The sequence below is a fragment of the Silene latifolia genome, chromosome Y (assembly GCF_048544455.1).
Source record: "Silene latifolia isolate original U9 population chromosome Y, ASM4854445v1, whole genome shotgun sequence".
Taxonomy (NCBI): Eukaryota; Viridiplantae; Streptophyta; class Magnoliopsida; order Caryophyllales; family Caryophyllaceae; genus Silene; species Silene latifolia.
The window spans coordinates 77,029,646-77,036,303 of NC_133538.1; the positions used below are offsets into that span (position 1 = coordinate 77,029,646).

Genomic DNA, 6,658 nt, shown 5'->3' on the forward strand with positions numbered 1-6,658 from the left:
CAAATTCAGTTCATTGTTCTTATTCACTGTTGCCTTAGTTTTCTCTTTTTTTTTCCCAATCTCCTGAGCGACTTGTTGAGATGATGAGAGATTTGCAGCCTGGTGAAAGTCTTGATTAAAGGCTGTGTAGCTTGTCTTGTAATTTAATGTAAAAAATGGAAATAAAATTCTTGAGTTTCATGCAATTTGCCTTATTAGACGTTTTTCCCTTCATTGCATATGTGCGAGCAATTACTATGAGTAATGAGTCTTGATCTTTTTGCAATTTTTGAAGCAATAGATCAACACAGTAACTGGAGCAGGATGCTCAAGTAGGACAGTGTTTTTACCCTTTTTTGAGTAAATGTGCACTTTTTAATTCGATTTGTTTCAAACCAAGATACGAGTCATGACATTTTGATGATGGTTGTACTCATTACGTTTTGATGCTGATGATATGATTATAATCATGTTGTCTTCATAGCTAAACATCTGAACACGTCGAGTATATTGGTTGCATGTATTTAACATATAATTGTGCTTCATGCTAATGGTGGTGATGTATGGAGGTGGGTTATCTTGTACTCCGTATGTCAATTATTTCATCTTACCTATAATAAAATAAGCTATATAAGTGTGATTATTTTGGTGTGTAGATGGGACATTTTACCTATTTTGTGAAGGTAATTGCCAAAAAAGCATAAATGCAATCATCCTAAAACAATAACGTAGCCTAATAATTCGTATCAACAACTGTTTCTGACCATCTCATTTTACATTTCAACCTATATCTCAACACAAACTTACAAACATGTAGCATGAAGTTGGAAAATGTATATCGAGTATCGACTATGTAATATACTTGTGGCGAAGAAACATTAGAGGAATAAATATACGTATAAATATTGAATTATCAGAACTTAAAGAAGTGTATCTAGCTAATTAGACTATGTATCTAGCAATTTAAAGAAATGTATCTAGCTAGCAAAAGGTAAGTATCTAGCTAGTTAGAGATACGTATCTAGCAACTTAAGGTAGTGTATCTAGCAACTAAATAGAGTGTATCTAGCTAGTTAGAGGTATGTATCTAGCAACTTAAAAGAGTGTATCTAGAAATTTAAAGGGATGTATCTATGTAATTATAGGTATGTATCTAGAAACTTAAACGAGTGTATCTAGCTAGATAGAGGTATGTATCTAGCAACTTAAATGAGTGTATCTAGAATGTTACAGGTTTTTTTCTAGCAACTTAATGAGATCAAACGAGATCAATCCTAAAGTTTACAGCTACCTCATTGCAATGACAAATGTGGTCAAAGAGTGGGATCAAGTCACCAAAGATTTACGTAAGTTCAGGGCTTTTGCTAAGGCTGGTTTTGTACCTGAGCTGGATAAAGAGAGTATTAGGGCTGTTGAGAAGTTTCAGTATGATGTTCTAGATGAAGGGATTTTGCTATCTACCTGGGCGGTGCAAGAAGGAAATGCGTCGGTGCTAGGGTTGGTACACACGAAACTGCTTGCAAATAGGGAGTGGAGTTGAGGCTGAAAGGCAATTGTGGGTGATGAAGCTTATGGGAAAGGAGGTCGAAAGATACTTTTATGACAATGTCTTAGTTGTGTTCCTCACAAAGAGAAATTGGGGCTGTTTCAACGCTGCTGAGTGCATTGGAAGTTACAAGTTGCTCCACCAAAAAAAAAGACATTGACTTGGTTATTGCAACGGCATATCAAAGGTGGGAATTTTGGGTATGCTAAAGAAACGGTAACCAAAATGATAGACTTAGGCCTGCGACCTGAAAAGGTGGATAGGATAATGGTCGTGGAGGGGCTCAGAAAAAGGATGAAACAGCCCGGATATGTTGAAACCTATCTAAAGCTCTGCAAGCAGCTCTGAGATGAAGAAATGATTAGGCCTTGTCTCCTATACATGTATATAAAGCGATATAAACTTTTGATTGTGAAGATGATATAGCTGCCCTAGGCAGGATATTGTAGCAGCTATGCCACGGCCATCTGTTGCCTCAAAATCAAAGTACAAGTATTATTTAAAAACACCCTATGTTAGCCGTTTCTATTTTTAATATGTCCATCAGTTCTTGTGTGGAAATGGACTAATAAAGTAATCTAAATTTGCAACTTCGAGTCTCAAATAATACAGAAGGATTACTCCTGAATATTGTGTGGTTTAATCTTATAGCAAGCTTACATTTGTATAATTCTCATTATTTGAATTATGATTGATGGGTACAATTCTGCATACTGAACAGCTAAAAACTGCAAGTTAACTGTAAGACCGCAAAAAATAAAGCTACACTAGAGCCAATTTTCACATTTCTCAATCTTTAACCATATATATACTATCACTCATTTCTTACACAAAAAGCTCCATATAAAAACCTCTGAAGGCATGTCTAGTTCTGTTAAATGGGTTCTTCAAAAATACTGTTTACAATGTCGCGAAGTATACTCTAACATGACCATGCTTTTAGAAGCATGTAAATGAAGCTTATACACGAATAAATTTATTGAACTTCATAGGTCAGTAATCAAGATTGCTCTTCGTCTCAACATATTTTGAATATTGGACCACTCAATTCATGATTTGACGAATGCATGCTTATTATGGTCCGTTGTCAATTTTAAATTTTAAGAACGGTACTTAGATAAATTGACAACAGGTTATGAACTGTTGTCTTAAAATACAAATATACGACAATTCCGAGAAAACCGTGGTCAATTTTCACATAAAAGAATGGTTTTTTAGCAACCGTTGTCATTATTATTCACTATTTTTGATCAGAACTGTGCATGCCCTTGTATTGACTTTTCATTATTCATGATTTGACAAATAAATACTCTTAAATAGACCGTTTATTATCTTAATACGAATTTATATTTATATTTAAAATATATGACAACGGTTTTAAGGAAATCGTTATGAAGGTTTTAACAAAGGAGAACGGTTTTTGATAAACCGTTGTCTTATTGTTTCACTATGTATGATTTGATAACTGCATGCCTATGGACCGTTCATTATGTTTTGGTTTGAATCAACATTTCACTTATACTACTACAAATCCCTTGAGATAATGACACTTATGGATTGACGCTTGTTTAGAGCGTCGAAGGCACAAGAGCCTAGCTAGTGCACGGGGCCTACCCATATGTGAAATTCTAACCGCGGGTTTCGAAAAGTTTCATTAAAGAATCACCGCCTATTGCTATGTCAAACTATTAAGAAATTAACACAAATAAAATTCATTCAATCTTTCTTCATTCAATCTTTCTTAATGTTCTGGGACCGATGCAACACTTTCTCATCTATTTACTCCTTCCCCTTTCTTTTTACTCTCACATTGTAATTTTCAATTTTTCTTGATTCACTCTTTCATCAATCTTTTGCGAGGTAGCGGAGCAGGTTATATCATCACATCACTATCTTCTCTCCCCAAGGTCATCTTTTTACAGTCGGTATGTAGATCTCCTCTTACTTCGAGCCTAATTTCTAGGGTTTCTAACATTTTATTTCCCCCAATTTTATTGATTCTTTATATTAGTTGGTTGATTAGGGTATACGTTCAGGGCAATCAAGTCTTCTGTATTACAGTGATTGTTGTTCGTGGTGAATATTGCATTTCGGCACTCAGAAGAAACTGCATGTATGTTTGTGATTTATTAGGGTTTTGATTTATTTGATTAAATAAGAAATGATTTGATTTTGCATAAATTTTTGAAGTTTTGGGATTTCATTGATATATAGGACAAGCTATTGGATCAAACTAATGTGTTGCATCTATATAAGATTACTGAGTACATTGGCTTGCTTGCTACTGGAATGACAGGTATCGGATTTTGGAGTAACGGATATTGATGCTTATTTTATGTATGATGCGTAGTTTGACTGACTTTTTAATTATGTTACAGGTAGAATTTGCGCTTTGATCAGGGATTTGCGCTTTGATTAGGGCGAGTTAGTGTTATTTTTGGTGGTAATCGATAGTTTCTGTTTATGCGTCATTAGATTCAGTTCTTATTCTCACTTTGTAATTTATAAGGTTTTTGTAGGGGTTTTCAAATACAACAATATTAATGTTCATTTTCCATCTTTTTTTGTTGAAATATTTGTTCTGGCTAATTTTCCTTCTAATTTCTCTTCAAAGTACTTAATTTTATCATCAGCTAGGGTTTATGATTGATAACGTCTTTCATACCCTTAATTGTATGATAATTATTTGTAATCTTGCTTCTTTCATGATTGTCTTATGAGTAGGTAATTATTGGTGTCTTCAAGAAGCTACTCAATTTTTAAGCTCAAGATGAACCAAATCTCCAAAACGGCAATAAAGCTAAACTTTGTTAAGTTAGTATTTGTAGGTAGGGCATATGTTACACATGATGCAAATTTACTTGATCTTCTATGTCCTTTACTCGTCAAGTTTTATATGGAGTAGTTAATAATATAACCCTTCAAAGAATGGAATTCTATTCCTTTAATGCGTGTGCTCCAAATTTACATGACATGTTCATAAGTGAAATCACAAGATGAAATTCTGATATATATTTGGCTCATTTGTATATCTACCATTAATGTTCCTCTGTTTTTTCCGCAATGTCATTCTACAAAGTTTGATCTTGTTATTAGTGGCTCTCTATAAATAAAGGATAGTATTAGCTTCACTATTATTTTGAGGCTTCTATTTTGTACGAGCATAGTTTTTATAGTCTTTTTCATTTTGTTACTCAAATGACATAAAATTCAGGTCTTACAGAAGTATTTTGAAGTATAAAAATATGTTACTAATACTACCGCTTTTGAAATAGAAGGTCGCCATTATCATTATTTTGATTTAATAATTTTACATTTAAACCAGTTTTGATATTATGAAATCAGTACTGTAATTTTTTTCCCTTTTTGTTATTGGATGGAGCATGTACATTATTTCTGATAATCCTTGAGGCAGTAGACAATAATGCATTTATGAGGCTAAAATTGATGCACACACTGATACATCAATTCATTTTTATTCATTGCTTTGTTATTGTAGTTTTTGCCAGCTAATACTTATTGGATATTTCACTTTGACTAAGGTTAGTTTTTATTATGCACTCGATAAAACAAGTGATTGGATTATTGTTGTAGAAACCTTTCAATTTCTTTATTATCGTAACGCAATGTTAATAATGCAAAATTTACCCAAGTTTGAGGCAGATATTTACCTAGGCGTGTTTTTTTGCTATTTTGGGCATCCTTTGTTAATTCCCACTACCTTTCTTAGTCTCATATTAGCTGAAGTCTTGTTGCATGTAAATTGTAAGTCAGCTGACTCTCAACTTTCTGTGTTTTCCTTTTCAATTTCAGGTTAAAGAGACTATAATAGAGTCCAAAGTAAGAGTTAATTCTTGTGTTACACAGGTAATGATAATCCCTTCACCTATTAAGAGACAATATTTTTCTCTCTTTTTAATTGTTTCTAGTTTTCCTCAAGCTGATTGATGTGTGTTTCTCATATGATTTGGGATGGAGGGAGTATGACTTATTATTATCCAGATATCATATAACTTTAGACCCTTACAAGGTAATCTTTCTTATTACTTACATATTTCTCTTCCTCATCTACAATTTACTTTTCAATTATGTTAGTTCGATTTTTTAAAGCTTCCTTATGTTGTTTCTTTGAAATTTTTTGAATGACAATTTACTTTCTTGGGCTTGGTTGGTGCTGAACACGGCTGGTGGATGCAAATAATATCAGTTAGATTTATGATTCATTGAAAATTTGAACACAACCGATTTGTTACTCATGTTATCTAGTGTCCACTTTGATGTATGTATCCCTGGATTTTTCTGCTTTTAGAGTTAGCTTGATGTTGATCATTGTGTTTGGTGCAGATGTTACACATCGTCTATATTTCTCAATTTCTATTGCTCCCTTGTCAAACACCATCATTATAGCATTCTTTAGATCATATAACATAATGGAAATATGAACTTCCGCCTCTTAAATGCTGAAGTAGACTATACAAATTCATATTCCCTATTTGATTATTGCTTTAAGTTGTTATTCCTGGCTTCCGTACTTATTCAATAATATATTTATATAAATTATTTTATGTTTGCCCGTTATAGGTTTCAGATTCGTCGGACGGTGACGATGCACCTTCATATGTTGATTGAAGCCCTTTTGACATTGCACCTACATGATTGAAGCCCCTTCGACATTCAAACAACTAAGTGGCCCGATTTAGCTTGTTATGTATGTAGCATTATTTACAATTTCTTTGGACAACTTTATGTTGAATTTTCTATGCTAGTATTTGTAACGTAAATATATCAAATGTATGATATTATTTATAAATGTACATGGGTACTTCCGATCATTATATATTGCATTTTGTTTATTGATAATTTAGTTATGTATTTTAGGTCTATTTAATCTCTACGATGTTAGAAAATAAAGTTCTCAAAAATCTGAAAGCCAAAATTATACGTTACAATAAAAAGTGTCAATTTGTGTTTGAATAAAGTGTCAAAAAGGCATATTTGACGCCCAAAAGCATCACTGAGGTTGACAGTTTGAAGCGTCAAATCATATATGACCAACGCCCAATACAGTCAAATCAAGTGACACAAAAAAGCGTAAATAGTTATTAAAGACGCTAAAAAGTGTCAAAAGTGTTG

General features: G+C 33.1%; 1 long non-coding RNA gene across 8 annotated transcripts; it reads left to right on the forward strand.

Moving 5' to 3' along the window:
• The first annotated feature begins 3,167 nt into the window (after positions 1-3,167).
• Positions 3,168-6,385, forward strand: LOC141634158 (uncharacterized). Of its 8 annotated transcripts, XR_012538911.1 has the most exons (9): positions 3,170-3,450; positions 3,537-3,638; positions 3,740-3,821; positions 3,904-3,968; positions 4,250-4,353; positions 5,025-5,067; positions 5,339-5,392; positions 5,504-5,555; positions 6,107-6,385. It is a non-coding gene; the product is annotated as an uncharacterized LOC141634158 (long non-coding RNA). The 8 variants fall into 8 exon arrangements; XR_012538909.1 differs by having other exon boundaries at positions 3,168-3,450; positions 4,250-5,067; XR_012538906.1 differs by having other exon boundaries at positions 5,339-5,555.
• The last annotated feature ends 273 nt before the right edge of the window (positions 6,386-6,658 follow it).